The 16089-nt window shown below is 43.8% G+C and overlaps 1 protein-coding gene across 31 annotated transcripts in view; it reads right to left on the minus strand.

The window, feature by feature from the left end:
• NRXN3 (neurexin 3) overlaps nt 1-16089 on the minus strand; it is a 1299896-nt gene that overhangs the window by 1081013 nt on the left and 202794 nt on the right. The gene's annotated exons all lie outside the window — the stretch shown is intronic.

Here is a 16089-nt window from a genome sequence, read left to right on the forward strand (position 1 = left end):
TCAACTCCTTCCATCCTAGCCCAATTCTGAGTGAGAGAGTCAGGTCTTCCTGGTTTTCCAGAAGTCAAAAAAAGTAACCCACCCACTGATCTCAGCCTCAGATTAGTGTCTCTCAGATTAGCTTTATTCCACTTTGTTAATTATTTTGACAGAAACAGCAACCTCTGAGCTTTTGAGGACACCAATGAAACCAACAGATCTCACATTCAGTACAGCCCATTCATTTCTATGCCTTAAACTCTTCAAGTGATGATCCTTTCTCAGAGCAAGTACCTTATATAGGAATAAAGAACGAACATTGTCTTACCTGAATGTTCCTTTTCGGAGTACTGCGACTGCAGTCCATAGCTGGGTTTCTTCATCATCAGTTCCTTTTGACTGGGTGATATTTTTAGACATATCTCTCTTCGCCCTGTGGCCACGCCCCCTGCTCCCATAATGCACCAGTCTTTGAACGAAGGCGCGACCACCTAAGACAGTCCAAGGAAAGCCAACAGGTCGACAATCACAATAAGTCCAGAATGGCCCGGACACCAGTAGTCCATAAACAAAAGTCATACAAAAAACAAGGGAGGGAATGGACTGCAGTCGCAGTACTCCGAAAAGGAACATTCAGGTAAGACAATGTTCATTTTCCAGAGTACTGCTCCTGCAGTCCATAGCTGGGATATACCCAAGCTCAGAAATAAGGGTGGGAAACTAAAGGCCCCCGGAGTCCTGCGTCCCCAGAACGCTCTGCAGGACACGACGACCAAAGGAAGCCTCAGCCGAGGCAAATGAATCCACCCTATAGTGTCTGATAAAAGGTGTCACCGAGGACCAGGTGGCAGCCCGGCAGATGTCAGCAACAGATGCCTGAGTGGCCCAAGCGGCTGACGTTGCTGCACTACGAGTAGAGTGAGGCAAGATCCCAGCTGGGACCTGCCTGGCCTGGTTCTCATAAGCAGTGGAGATGCACGCCTTAATCCACCTGCCCACAGTCGATGGAGATATTTTTTGGCCCAAGGATCTTGGATGGAAAGAAATCAAAAGGCCCTCCGTTTTCCGGAACGACTCAGTCCTGCGAATATAATGCCGGAGAGCCCTGTGCACGTCAAGGGTGTGCCAATCCCTCTCACGTTGGTACTTGGGCGACGGACAGAAGTCAGGAAGGATTAATTCCTGAGCGCGATGAAAATATGAGTTCACCTTCGGTAAAAAAGCCGGGTCCAGTCGAAGAACAACAGTATTAGCGTGGAAAATACACAAGTCGTTCCGGATTGACAGAGCTGAAAGCTCGGATATTCGTCTGGCGGAAGTGATCGCCAAGAGGAAGGCGACCTTATAAGACAAGTACTTAAGAGACAGAGCCCAGCGGTTCGAAAGGGGGACTCATCAGCGCTTGAAGAACAAGGGAAAGGTCCCAGGTCGGATATCGACGAACTGGAGGCGGATGTAAGTTCATAGCCCCATGCAAGAATTCTCTGAGTTGGGGGTGCTGAGACAGAGACGAGTAAGGTGGACAGCGAACGACGGTGGACAAGGCAGCAGTCTGTCGACGAAGGGTAGACGGCGACAGGCCCTTGTCCAGGCCAGATTGTAAAAAGCAGAGGATGTCAACGACCTGAGCCGACGTAGGGTCCACCAAGTTGTCAGCACACCAGGCGCAGAAGGCCCGCCATGAGGCCTCGTATATGCGCGATGTCGAGGGTCTGCGAGACGCCTGTATAGTGGTTATGACAGAATCAGGGAGACGGTCCTTACGCAGGATGACCCGCTCAAACGCCAAACGGCCAATTGGAGCCATCCTGGATCTGGGTGGAACACCGCTCCTTGGCGTAGAGAGAGACGGCTCGTTGGAATCTCCCACGGGGGAAGTATGGACAGAGCCACCAGGTCAGCATACCACAGCCGACGAGGCCAATTGGGAGCCACCAGCAGAAGTTCCGCACGTTCTTCCAACAACTTTCGAATGACTTGAGGAATCAACGGAAGAGGAGGAAAGGCGTACAAAAGGCCAGTTGGCCAGCGGCACCGTAGAGCGTTGTGGTCCTCTGCCATCTGAGTTGGGTAACGCATCACAAACCTGGGAAGTTGGGCGTTCACCGGACTGGCGAAGAGGTCCATAACCGGCAGGCCGAAGATGGTGACAGCCTCCTGGAAGATCTCGGGATCCAGTTGCCATTCTGACTGATCTATCAGCTGCCTGCTGAGCCAATCTGCTCTGACATTGTCCACGCCCGAGATGTGATCGGCCTTCAGAGACAGAACGTGACCCTCGGCCCAAGAGAACAGCTTCTCTGCTTCCAGCATCAGGTCCCTCGACCTCGTGCCCCCTTCCTTGTTTATATGGGCCTTGGCGGAGATATTGTCCGTGAGGACGAGAACGTGCTGGCCCCGCAGCAGAGACTGAAAGTGGCAGAGAGCTAGTCGAATCGCTCTCAACTCCAAGAGATTGATGCTCAGCGTTTGTTCCAAAGATGACCAGCGGCCCTGCACCATCTGATCGTTGAGATGGGCTCCCCAGCCCAGGAGACTGGCATCTGAGGTCAATGTCAGCCGATCCGGGAGCAGGAACTGCGTGCCGAGAAGAAGGTTGGGACCTGTCCACCAGTTGAGGGACATGGAAATTTGAGGGGGGAGAGGGACCTTGTGGAGAGAATCGCTGCGACCCGTGCGCTGAAAGGGTAGCAGGAACCACTGCAACGGCCTCGTGTGTCTGCGCGCCCATGGCACTATCGAGAAGCACGAGACCATTTTTCCCAACAACTGGGATAGATGTAGTAGAGGAATAGTCCGCTTGGATTGAATGAGCCGAATCAGGTTGCGAATGCTTTCCGCCCTGTCCGGGGAGAGGGAGACCTGGCCCCGAACGGAGTCGATCACCACCCCCAAGTGTTGAAGAACAGTGGCTGGGTGCAGATGACTCTTTGGGAAATTGATCGAAAACCCGTGGTCCTGAAAGGAGCCGATGACATGGGCCAGGTCCCGAGATGCTTGGCTTCTGGAGGAGGACAGGACCAGGACGTCGTCCAGATAGCACAAAACCCTCACAGGTAACATCCGGAGAGCAGCCGCCACCACCGCCACCAGTTTTGTGAAAGTCCTTGGGGCAGATGACAAGCCGAAGGGCATTGCACACTATTGATAATGGTCCTCCCCAAGTTGGAAACGCAGATACTGGCGATGGGCCGGGAGGACCGGAACGTGCAGATACGCCTCCCTGAGATCCACAGACTGGAGGAGGTCGCCCCGTCGCACTCCCGCGAGGATGGATCCCAGGGAGTGCATCTTGAACCTGCGGTAGCGGACCGACAGATTCAGCTGCTTCAGATTTAAAATGGCTCTCCAACCCCCCGAATGTTTGGGGACCAAAAAGAGAGTTGAATAGAAGCCCTTGCCATGCTGATCCAGTGGAACAGGTTCTATTGCACGGATAAGGAGTAGGTGGAGTACCTCCTTCCGCAAGAGAGCGGTCTTGTCGGGGGAAAGGTGGGTCGGACAGCGGACGTAGCGAACCGGAGGGCGTCCCAGAAACTCGATGGCCAGGCCTTGAGATACTGTCCAAAGAATCCAGGCATCCTTGGTTGAGTGTTCCCATTGGTGGCTGAAAAGTTGGAGCTGTCCGCCAATGGGATCCTGCAGACAGTAGTCATTTGCCTCGATGGGATTGGCGGAAACCGGCTCCACGGAAGGGGCGTCTGGAGTTGCTGGCTCTGGACCTGTCCCGAAACCGTTGCCTGTCCGATGATCGGTCGGCCCCAGGAAAAAAGTTGCGCTGTGAGTAGGGGCCCCCCGACCTCGACGAGGCCCGAAAGGGCTGACGTTGGGAATAGGGTGCGTAGCGCCTTTCTGGTCTGCGGTACGAAGATGTGGGCATCACTTTCCGTTTATCCTTGTCTTCGACCAAGACAGGATCTAGGGCAGGACCAAAGAGGTTCGGGGCCTTAAAGGGGGCCGCGGCCAACTTCCACTTTGCTTTGGCATCAGCTCTCCAATTTTTGAGCCAAAACACTCTGCGAGACGTCACAGACGAGGCCAAGGCCCTCGAGGCGAACTTTACCGAGTTTAACGAGGCATCTGCCGAATACTCGGTGGCAGCCACAATCTTATTTATATCTTGGTGAAGACGAGCGTCTTCCGCAGTAGTCTCTCCTGAAGTTGCCTCAACCAAAGCAACGTGGCCCTATCAAAGAACGACGTAGCAGTCGCCGTCCTAATTGTCCAAGCAAGAGATTGGTGCTCCTTACGAAAGGAGAGTTCAGTCTTTCTGTCCTCTGATTTAAGAACGTCCAAAGCGTCCAAAGACAAGAGCGAAGAGGAGGAAAGGCTTGCAATCGGAGGATCAACCACAGGTAAGGATAATAAAGAGTCCAATTCCGGAGCCCCACAATATAGCTTTTTGTCCAGGCTGGTAGGACCCATCACAGAGCCTGGTTGAGACCAGGGGGACTGTAGGACATCAGCAAAAAGTTGAGGGCATGGAATAAAGTCCTTCCCCGGCTTGGATGACGAAAACAAGGCCTCATGAGGAGCTGAGGAAGTAGAAGGTTCAGCTGATGGGACACCCATATTAGTGATCTGTCTAGCTTTATGCAGCAGAGATTTAAACAGCGAAGGCCGGAACAAGCCAGAAAAGGCCGGGGTGTCCGGAGCAAGGCCTTCATCCTCTGAGAACTCCAATTCCTCAGGCAGCTCCTCCTCCTGCTCAGAGTCCTCAGAAGAGATGTGAGCCATCTGGGATGGGGACTTGGAACGACCAGGAGCTGAGTGCGAAGTGGAGGACGGAGCCGGAAGAGGTTGCTGAAGGACAGATTGTTGAAGACCGGCAGCCAAAATGAAAGAGAGCGTTGGACAACGCTGCCTGGAGGTCCACCTGTGGAGTCAGCATCTGCCCGTCTGGACCCCGGAGTCCGGCAGCAGTAGGGGTAAATGTCGCTTCAGCCCGACGAGAAGATTGAGCAAGAGGTTCAGCAAGTCCCACAGCCGAAACATCTGGTAAGGACATAGAGGTCCTTTTGGATAGGCCACAAGATAGTCCAGGTGGGACCTGAGAAGCGGGGATGTCATGTTCCGGGGTGAGCGCCAAACCCCGGTCAGGAGCAGCTTCAGGGGCCAAAGGTGAGTGACCTTGAGGAGGCAGCTGCTGGCTGGATGCGAAAACAGAAGCAGAGGTGGCCAGCCTGGCCCTATCATATTGCCTCTCAAGCGCCCTATGGCGGCGCTGGGCATCTTTCTCCGCCGCTGATGAGAGCCTGTGCTGGTGAGGCTCAGTAGAAGCGGCAGCAGGCCGTCCTCGTGACTTTGATTTGTCCTTGGCCGGGCCCTGGGTGGGCTGGGCTCCCGCTCCGAGTCAGAGGACAAAAAGGAGTCCGCCATAACGGGGAGAAAGTCAATATATATATGCAAAAAAACTTGTGTCTTGTTTGATTGTCTTTTTTTTTTAACTATTATAATTATCAATATTTATGGTTTTTCTTTTCTTTTCTTTTCTTTTTTTTTTTGTAACAACGGTAAAAACTATATACAAGAGTTAACGCAGTCTCCTATGATGGGGGGGGTGCAGCAGGTAACAAGGAGACGCGGTGGAAAGGAGACCCCAGAAGGCCCCAGCTGCCCAGGCTCCAAATTAGGGAAGGCTGGCCTCTGATCCCAGCACACAGGGATGGCGATGAGGCAAGTCAGAAACCAGAAGTGCTCGAGGGACCCCCCCCCAAAAAGGATAAAACTATCCGGCACAGGAAGGATCGGAGCGACTAGCCGAGGAAGGAGACAAAATGGCCGACGCAGCGCAGACGGTCTCAAAATGGTGCCCGCAGCGCTCCGACACGCACAGGCCAGCAGTGGTTAAATCGGGCGAGCTTGGAGCATTAATCAAGGCCAAAAAGCTCGTCCTTCTGCCCAGCTACACGCCCCAAGGGCGCCGCCCGAAGGTCGGACGCCCAGCACTCTCACCACCGGCTGCTCGGGACGGCGAATCTCCGCAATCTCTCTGCCGATCAAGGGGCCGTCAATACAGGCAAGGCAAGCCGGCTGCGCTAATTAGGCCTGGCTTCAGCAGGCGCGATCACACACAGACGTCAGAGCCTGCAGGGCAAACCTTGCAAAGCTCCGGAGCCGCCCCTACGAGCCGAAGTCCAAATCAAAGGTGTGGGGGGTGCCTGCGGCGATCCTCAACGCCCGCACTCACACCGGCGGCTGTAATAGAGGGCAGGGGACCGCCCCGAAGGGTCAGAAGCCCCAGCTGCGGTCTGACGGCAGTCAGAGACCTTGGGAGAAAAGCGGACTGGAGCCCCAGTGCCGATTTCAAATCCCTGCAGCTTTCTCCTCTATAGGCTCTTACCGAAGAAAAAAACTAGCAAAAAAATTAAATAAAAAGGCCTAACGCCAGAATCCTAAGAAAAAGGTTGAATACGAAGAGAGAAACACACACCAGTCTTCAGTGACTGAGTGAAAAGACTGGTGCATTATGGGAGCAGGGGGCGTGGCCACAGGGCAAAGAGAGATATGTCTAAAAATATCACCCAGTCAAAAGGAACTGATGATGAAGAAACCCAGCTATGGACTGCAGGAGCAGTACTCTGGAAAAAGGGACTTTCTCACTGGTTGACCTCCTCACAAACCCTCAACAGTACTGACATTGCTGACATTTCAGCACAAAGTTGTTTGTTCTGACATGTCTTCATTTTTTAATTTCTTTTTATTATATTGATTCTTATTGTTTTACAATATTATCTCTTTGCTGAGTACTATAATCTTTTCACACCCCTTGAAATGAAAAATTGCTGTCTTAGTTCTTGGGAGGAAATGCAGTTTTAAACAATGCTAATAATTATATAGAAAACATAAACTCCAGATGCTATGCTTTAAATAACTGGTTAAAGGATATTTGAGTTTAGCTGCTGCAGTTCCTTTTGCTTTTGCTTTTTTTACTTGCAGTTGTCCAACTATGCTACAAATGTATGACAATCTTCCCAACAATAACCTTCTAATATTTTAAACCCACAAAGAGATGAACTTGTCAAATACTTTTGTTATGCCTAACTTAACAGAGTCACCAAAACCTCCTTGTAGGGTATCCAAAATTGTGGAAAGCCTTTTTAAAATCCGTATGTTGCATATGGACTGTATTTACCCACCAAAATTGTAATGCATGATAACAGCTTTCTTCTCTAGTATTAAAGCCTGTTCATTGGACTTTTTTTCTGTTCTTTTTTGTTAATTCACCATAGTCTAATCAATTTCCTAATTACATCCCTGTGTTGTTTTCCAGTGACTTCCTGTTTTCATCCCCTTTAAATAAGCCCTTCTGAAATGTTCAGTCATTCAATGCAAATACATAATAGTTAAGAGTCTTTTAACTCATCCCAGCCATTGTAGCCCTCTGAAGGACAGCCTTCATGTAGTTTTGGATTAAGACATTAGGCCCATGATGGCGAACCTATGGCACGCATGCCACAGGTGGCACACGGAGCTGTATCTGCGGGCACGCAAGCCATTGCCCTAGTTCAGCTCCAGCATGCATGTGCATGCTGGCCAGCTGATTTTCAGCTGCCCCTTCCCTCCTAGGAGTCTCCACACGGCCTGTTTTGGATGCCAAGTAGGTACGGGGCTTGTGCGGAGGCCCTGGGAGAGCGTTTTCGGCCTCCGGAGGGCCTCCGTGGGGGTGGGGAAGGCCATTTTTGCCCTCCCCAGGCTCCAAGAAAGCTTTTGGAGCCTGGGGAGGGCAAAAAACAGGCCTTCCGGTTCCACTGGAAGTCGGGAAACGGGCCATTTCCAGCCTCTGGAGGCTTCAGGTCTGCTATGCCCAAAATGAGGCGTGGGGGGTTGTACGCATAAGCGGGGCGGGGGGGCAGAGTGTGGGGGGTTGAATTATGGGTGTGAGCAATTAGATATTTTATGAACACATGCAATTAAAGCTGTCCAGAGCTTTAAATCTGGCAACCAGATGTTACAATATGAAACAGTCGATAACAGCCAGTTTGTTCACTATGCTGATTGGAATGTTCTTACCTTTGCTCTTACAAATTAAACAAAATTTCAATTAGGCACATAATAGCATGTACATGTTGTTATATTAATCATTATTGTTTACAGAAGAAATAACAAGGAATACACCCCTCTTTTAAATCTCATGGAATAGGCAAATTGATAGTAAACAGACAATGGTCTTAGAGAGCTAAGCCTTATGTTTCAGCCCTTAGGTCTAATCAGAATTTTGGTTTCCTTGCATTTTGCCTCTTTTAATTGTGCTATAATATATCTATCTAGTCTAGTTTATAAACAGGAAAAGATCTATCTATGTGGTTGGTAGGATTCAAAAACAATGGAAGATAGTTAATTAATCTAGCTAATAAGATACCAGTTTCTGTGTAGTTCTTATTTTATAAAATTTACTCATGTAATTTTTAAAGTGAAATTTCATAGCTATTTTTAAAGAATTCAGTACTGTCTTTTATATATTTTTTCATGTTCAATAATCTCAGTATCCCCAATTTTCCAATCTGCCAGGTAGACACAAAAGAAATCTTGAATATGGTCAAGAGTTAGAAGAAAATGAAAAAAGTTAAAACATCAAAGGGGATCAAGGGATCTATTTTGAAGTTTATCAATAAGGTTTTAAAAAGTGATAGTGACAAACTCAAACCCATAACAATTAATGTTACAATAGGCTTAGAATAATGATGAAGCTGCTAAAATGTCATTGAATCTCACTTTCACATAGAGTGGATAAACTCTATGAAGCCCAAAAATCATAAAATTATATCTGAGTGATCCTGCACTGTTGACAGAAATCACTGCAAATTTGAGATCCAATTTTACTAATATCACTTCTTCTCAAAATATTGATGTTTCTGATTTATCCACATCAAGTAGGAAAACTGCTGGAAAGAAGAGATATGTAAACTAGGAATTGTTCTGCAAGCATTTGATCAATGGGAGAGTGTCCAGAGGAACTGGCCCATTCCCTCGCCTTCAGCTGCTCAAGTGTATTGCTGAGTGTACAAACTATTTGGCTGCAGAAAGTGTTGCAATTTATTTCAAACTAATTTTGATGACTGAAAGAATGCAAATACAAAGATTACTGCTCAGAACGCTGCTTTTTTTTAATTATTTGTACTGTAAAAATTAGTGAAACTTTCTTCCCGAATAAAAAGGATAGGCCCAGGAACAAAGTTATGCTACTAAGAATATTTTTTTTAATAAAGTGAAAGAAATTAATATGAGGAAAAAAATATGGAGAGTTTATATACTTTAGCAGATATGGCTATATTTCTCCCTGCCCAACATGAAAATCTACAAAAAGAAATACACAGGGGTTTTCCATGGGGGTAAAAAGAGATGAGAACATGAGCAGCAGCATAGAGTCCACTAGGGAAATGTGTTCATCTCAGCCTGGCTCAAAATAGTATCTGACAAGAGTGAATCACACAAGTTCTGAAAAACTCACAAGAAATAAAGTTGAGAATCTATAGTTGCCACCCTCAATTTCACTCCCTGTCTGGTAGCTTATTGGCTTCTACTGACAATGAGTAGCTGAGCGTCTGTCTACTCCTCCATTAAAGGTAAATAAAATGGAGAGGGAGAAGGGAAGGGGAGGGAAGGGAAGGGAAGGGGGCAGTAATGAGGATGATACTGAAAGAATGAATGGAAAATTTTAATCATGAGTCTGTGAAGCTGAAGCTGAAGAATGTAGCACTAGCAGCAACCAGAATGGTACCAAAAGCATATATATGGTCTTTCTCCGAAAACACTACCTACCCCAATAATATGCCCAACCCTAATTTTTTTGGCCTAATATTATCCCTACCCCAAAAATAAGCCCAGGGGGATGGGTGTGGCCAGCACGAGTGGCAGTGCGGAGGCAGAGGAGGGCAACTGTCTGGCTGCAGCTGCAGCCCACTGGCCCCTTGGGGCAGCACAAATACCACTTTTGCCCTTCTTTTTCTGGGCACAGCGCTTATGCTTGTTGAGCCGGCAGGTTCATAGCCAACTACTTTGCTTTTTCCCTCTTTTTGGGAGGCTCGCGGGAGGCTTTTTGGCAAATGGTAGGAATATGGGGAGGTGGATTTTCCTGCCCATCATCCATTCCTCAAGCTCAGAACAGACTGAGGGAAGGATGGCAGGCAGGAAAATCCCCCTCCCCATTTTCCTCCCGTTCACCAAAAAGCCTACATTCTGAACGCTGAAGGTTCAGAATGGAGGTGACAGTGCATCCACGGCGCGTCCATGGCACATCCAGCTCACCAAGTCTGGCCCGCTGCACCTCAGAAAAAGTAAGACCGCCTCAAAAATAAGATGAAGTGCTTATTTCAAGTCTAAAATAAAATAAGATGGTCTTATTTTCTGAAAAACACAGTAGCTCCACAACTGACAGAAATGCAACAAAAACTATTAGGAGGCTGAGTGTTAGGAAAAGGTTACATCAGTGGAATGTGTTTCATTTCTTTGCTCTTTCACTGTCTATAAAATATTTAGCAATTAGGGTCACACAAGTCAATAAATCAAATATGTAAATGTATTTAACATGCCCAATAGGGATAAATAAGTAGCAAGTGTTGGAAACTATGAATGAAAACAAGGATTATATGGACAGGGTTAAGTATTCTCCTTCTATGGTATGTTTTTGATAAAAATTAGTCCCCTTTTCTTGATTTTACTATTTCTCCCTGGAAGATGTAGCCATTGGCACTAAGAATAAGTAGAACACTACCAGTTCTTTTGAAGTTCTAAAGGCAGCACAGTAAATGTCCTTCATAGCCAGTTTCATAGCTAGGGAGAAAAGCATAGGTAGAGACCCTTGGTTCTCATCCTCTTACAATATTTGTTTCAGTTGACTTCTCTAGCTAACTCTGAGAAAATTAAACATTGTTAAAAGAAGTGTTTTTAAAATGTATTAGTAAGTTGGGCAAAATTGTTTTAAATTGGGTAAAAGTTGGGTTTTTCTTTCGGTAACTTAACGTGTTTTAGCTACATTGAGTAAAAAGGACTTTCTATTAAATGGTTTTGGGTTTTGGGTAATGGTTTTGGTTTTGGGTAATGAAGGAAAAAGTTTGGGACGCAGTGGCTTAACTGATAAGGCCCAAAACACACACTCTTTGTCTGATCTCATCAGGCAGGTGAAAACATTAGGAGAAAAATGATCCTGTAAGTAAACAATATTTATCTATTTATTTATTGTAACTTTTTGCCACCAACATCTGCAGATTGCCTGCAATTTACATGTCTAAAATATAAGCAGATAAAACACATTAAAGCAAAAAATATAATACCACACCATAATTTACAAAGAAGAAGCAAAATATGTAATACAAAAAAGTATTTTAGGTATAATAATTTATCATTTTAAAAGGTGTGTAAAAGCGAGCATCACTTAGCAGTAAACATTATGCACAAACACTGAATCTTTCTATTTGCATAAAATAACAAATATATGTAAATTATGACCTAGAAATTAAAATGCATGTCTAAACCAAGTTTGATTGTGATACCTTGCTGTTCTCCAAAGTATTATTATTGTTAGCTACTGTTTCTCAGTGGATTCCAGCAGTCTAGAAGACCCTTGTTTTCTGCCATGGCCTTCATTGTTTGGAACGTCTTGCTGCGAGATGTGAGATCTGCCACCGCCCTTCTGGTCTTTAGAAAGAACTTTAAAAGCTGGTTCTGACAGTTGGTGTGGGGACAACAGAAACTGTTGTCTATATGTGGTAGATGCAGTGACAGAGATCACAGCACCACTGCTCTGCTCTAAATCCATGGTCTTTTACTCTGTATGTAATCTTTTCTAATTTTAATCTAGTTTAATATTTATATTGGCTTTTATATCTCTATTTCTATAATAGTGTAACCCACCTGTCATCACTCACCCTAAACAAGAGATGGATGATATATAATTTTAATAAATAAATAATAAACAAACAAATAAATAAATTTCATTATTGATTTGAGCCAAATTTTATTTGTTCTCTAGCTGTTTAAAGAACCCTTGATTCTAAGCAATTTTTCTGAGCAAAAGACTTCCTTCAGTGAATCAGTTAACACAATCTGTTCTCACTTCATTTGACCTTAAGGCACAACACTCAAAATAGCCATGTACCCAACCATCATGATATGTAGCAAGTCTTCATGATTTCCCATTGAACTTTCACACCTGTTGGAAAACTTGAAAACCTCTACTAAAAGTTTATGTTCTATACATCCATTACCTTCCTCCAGCCTGTTTTGTACATTAAATTTAGCATATTCATAGAAAACAACACTTCCTAGTCCAAAATCAGCATCCAACATGGCAACCCATCTGGTGAACTTAAGCTCCAATTTGCAGTTTACGCTATTTTTCTACACCATATGCTTCATGCCTCCAAAACAATTCTAGCATTTCCACTCCTCCATATAAATACACTTTCCTAGAGCAAAACAATTTCATATAAAGTTTAAATATAATGGAATAAATCATTTATTGTCAAAAAGCTTGAGTGAGGTAAATTGGGGAAACCCATGCTTAACTCAATGCTCAACTGCCTGAATAAATTCATAAATCTCTTTCATTATTAATATCTCTAAAACTGTGTCATTATTTTCTCTCCCCAAAGTGTAGGAGTTGGAAGTTTTATAGAAAGTTTTCTCAACTCAAATTAAGTCAACCTAGTCAAACCGAGGCATACAATTATGCCAAGGTCGGAGGGAAACCCATCCACTTGCTTTAACAGACTTTTGGCTTCATTCATGCAGGGAACAAATAATGTCAAGAAAATGTTTTAGATGAGTAAGCATAGGGGAATCTCCTAATAAGCTATTATTTTTTTCCAAGAACCCAATCATCTCCACCAGGGATGTCAATTAGCCTGTGTCCTATCAACTAGATTATCCATATAGGGCTGGACCTGTGACTGATATATAGAACAAAAAGACAGTATTAGCTTCATGGTCTGTACTTCTGGGCTTGTGGGTAGGAGTGAAAGAGTAAAGTAAATAAACGAAACTTTTAAGGAGCTAACTGCCCTCCAGGCTGGCAGACTGCAAAGCCATCCATGCACCATGGATGGAGTGGAGCTCTCAAGATTGGGCAGGCAAAACACAGCATAAAATAACTTTTTGTGAAGCAGTTTGATTTTTATCCATAGTTTGCCAAGGTAAGGAAGTATTGCTTCCTCTGACCCTGACTTTTCTAAATAGAAATTCTGCAAGCAGCGTTCTGCCAAAGTAAATAAATCAATCCCATTTTCCTCTCTTGTTTCGGTCTTTAAAGACAGCAGCTTGAGTACCTACAGCTTAATTTGCTTTGCATTTAAGAGATTATCTCTGTCCTTGTCTGCAAAAGAAAAGTTACTGTGTACCTCTTTTACCATGAATGCAGTTTTAACTAAATTTCCTTTAGAGTTAATCAAGGGATTCAGGTAAAACTTCGGTAGCAACTTCTCATTGATAACAAAACATTTATAGACTCTGTTTTTTTTTTTCATTTACTCTCTCCCCTCCCCCTTTGGTTTCTGTGCTGGATAAAAATTATCCGACATCATGTATATGCTGACTCTTAAACTACAGATCCTTACGATTTTTCATTGCCAGGAACCTGCCATTTTTTCAGTAGTTAAAACTACCTAAATCCAACTTTTCTTGCAGGCCATCTTTGCCCTTTCTCTTTCCTGCCAGCTCCTTAGCCCATTTCAACTCCCTTTCCAGGAGAGATTCTATGACCATGTAAAAATCTTAGCTACTGCCTCTCAGATTCTTTGCAAACAGAGTTTATCATCTTCAGGTACATGCATGTCTGTAAGCTGTAAGACATTATCTACCTACTTCTCTCAGTCACACTGGCCTTTTGTCTATCCAAAATCTATTTTAACTTTATTTATCTATCCCAGGGCTTTTTATTTTCTGATTATGCTAATACTTATATAAAAACAGTCACAAGGTGACAAAGTTAAAATGAGATACCCACTTCATTATATGGAAAATTGTTTTTACTTGGAAAATAAATGCATTTTCTTTTGAAAGATTTTACAAAGTTCATGCAACAATCTATGTTCATGGTAGCAATGTCCAAAGAAAACCAGAAAATCATTTCTACAAATCCTTCTGAATAATTAATATTACCTATTTATGGTATCTTGATTACTACAGATTGACACAAAAGAATAACAAAATCACCACTTGTTAATTCCCCTACACACTCAGTATAGAACACATTTTTGATATTTTCATTTTTCTACTCTTGATTACAGTCATGTGATTTCCCTACTTTCTCATACAGATACGACCTAATTTTCATAGAGTTTATTCTGAAAAGCTTTGGAATATGATATACCCTTTGTCACATTTCATGTTTATGTGATATTAAGCCACAAAAGGTTACATTTATCCTGGATAAAAAGCATTTTTTTCTGAATTTATCAGTATCTGCTTAACATTCAGACTAGTTATACATAGGATAAAAGTGGTATTGCGTTGTTTGGTATATACATGATATATTAGAACTCCGGAAACCGAAGTAAACTTTGCAATATTCATAAGATTCATTAGAAAACATTAATCTTATTTAACAACATGTACAAGATAACTAGTTAAAGAAGATGGTGGCTTTCCAAATAATGAAGTTGCAACTCTATTTACAAAAGAAGGCAAGTAGAATTACATTTAATCGACTGAAGTAAGCGAAGTTTCATTTTAAAAGCCCAAAAATGAATAATAAGCAAAAAGAGCAATGGTAATAGTAATAATCAATTGTCATGCCCAAGGAGCTGCTGATACAGTTCTACAGAGGAATTACTGAGTCTGTCATCTGCACCTCTATAACTGTATGGTTTGGTTCTGCAACCCAACAAGACAGACACAGGCTTCAGAGGATAATTAGAACTGCAGACAAAAACAATTGCGACCAACCTGCCTTCCATTGAGGGCCTGTATCCTGCACGAGTCAAAAAGAGGGCTGTGAAAATATTTACAGACCCCTCGCATCCTGGATATAAACTGTTTCAATTCCTACCCTTAAAACAACACTATAGAGCACTGCACACCAGAACAACTAGACACAAGAACAGTTTTTCCCAAACACCATCACTCTGCTAAACAAATAATTCCCTCAACACTGTCAAACTAGTCACCCATCTCCTCCCACTTATGACTGTAAGACTGTAACCTTGTTGCTGGTATCCTTACAATTTATACTGACTGTTTCCCTATGACTATCACTAAGTGTTGTACCTTATGATTCTTGATGAATGTATCTTTTCTTTTTATGTACACTGAGAGCATATGCACCAAAAACAAATTCCTTGTGTGTCCAATCACACTTGGCCAATAAAGAATTCTATTCTATTCTATTCTATTTGCGTAAGATAACTAATGTCTTACCCTCAGAAAAGCTTTGATACAATGACATGTAACACTTCATCCACTGATTTGCATGATCACCTTCTGAAATATATATACAAGGCTTTCACATCCCTGAAATAAAAATGTCCAAATTCTCAAGTATCAGAAAAGCATATATATTCTTGTTCCTACACATTCTTTCAGTATATGGACTGCGCTCACATAGTAGGCATAGCTACAGTCTGATTTGTTTGACTTGGCTTAGCAATCTCATAACGTCAGACTCTTGTGGTTTATTCAATAAAGCACAATCAAACCAGCCATGACATACTGTGATATGAACTAGATCACAGATTGTAACTGAAAGCCTTATTATCAAATCACATACAGCATGAATGGCACTGAAGGCAGCAAAGGAGAAAGAAGACAAAGAAGTCATCAGTAAAGAGAAAGGGAAAGAAAAAAGAAAAAAGAATTGAAAGCTACAGGGGACTACAGAATACAAAGCAAGGGGCATTAAATCCATACTTTAGCAATCAAATATTCATATTTAACTGTAACTATGAAAAGCACTGAAAGCATAACTAAAGCTGGCTTTTTGTCACCTTTATGAATTATAGAGGCAAGTTGTCATTGTACAAAGCAGAGTGTATTAGGACTGCCCTTCATATTAAACACAAAGACAACAAATGGAGAGAGAAGAAATGTTAGGAAAATCCAAATGGTAGCCATTATACTGGTTCAGATTTGATACTATGACACACATCATCTTATAGAGGCAAACTATTAGGCATC

Source organism: Pantherophis guttatus, chromosome 1 (assembly GCF_059756535.1).
Source record: "Pantherophis guttatus breed Tessera chromosome 1, ASM5975653v1, whole genome shotgun sequence".
Classification (NCBI taxonomy): domain Eukaryota; kingdom Metazoa; phylum Chordata; class Lepidosauria; order Squamata; family Colubridae; genus Pantherophis; species Pantherophis guttatus.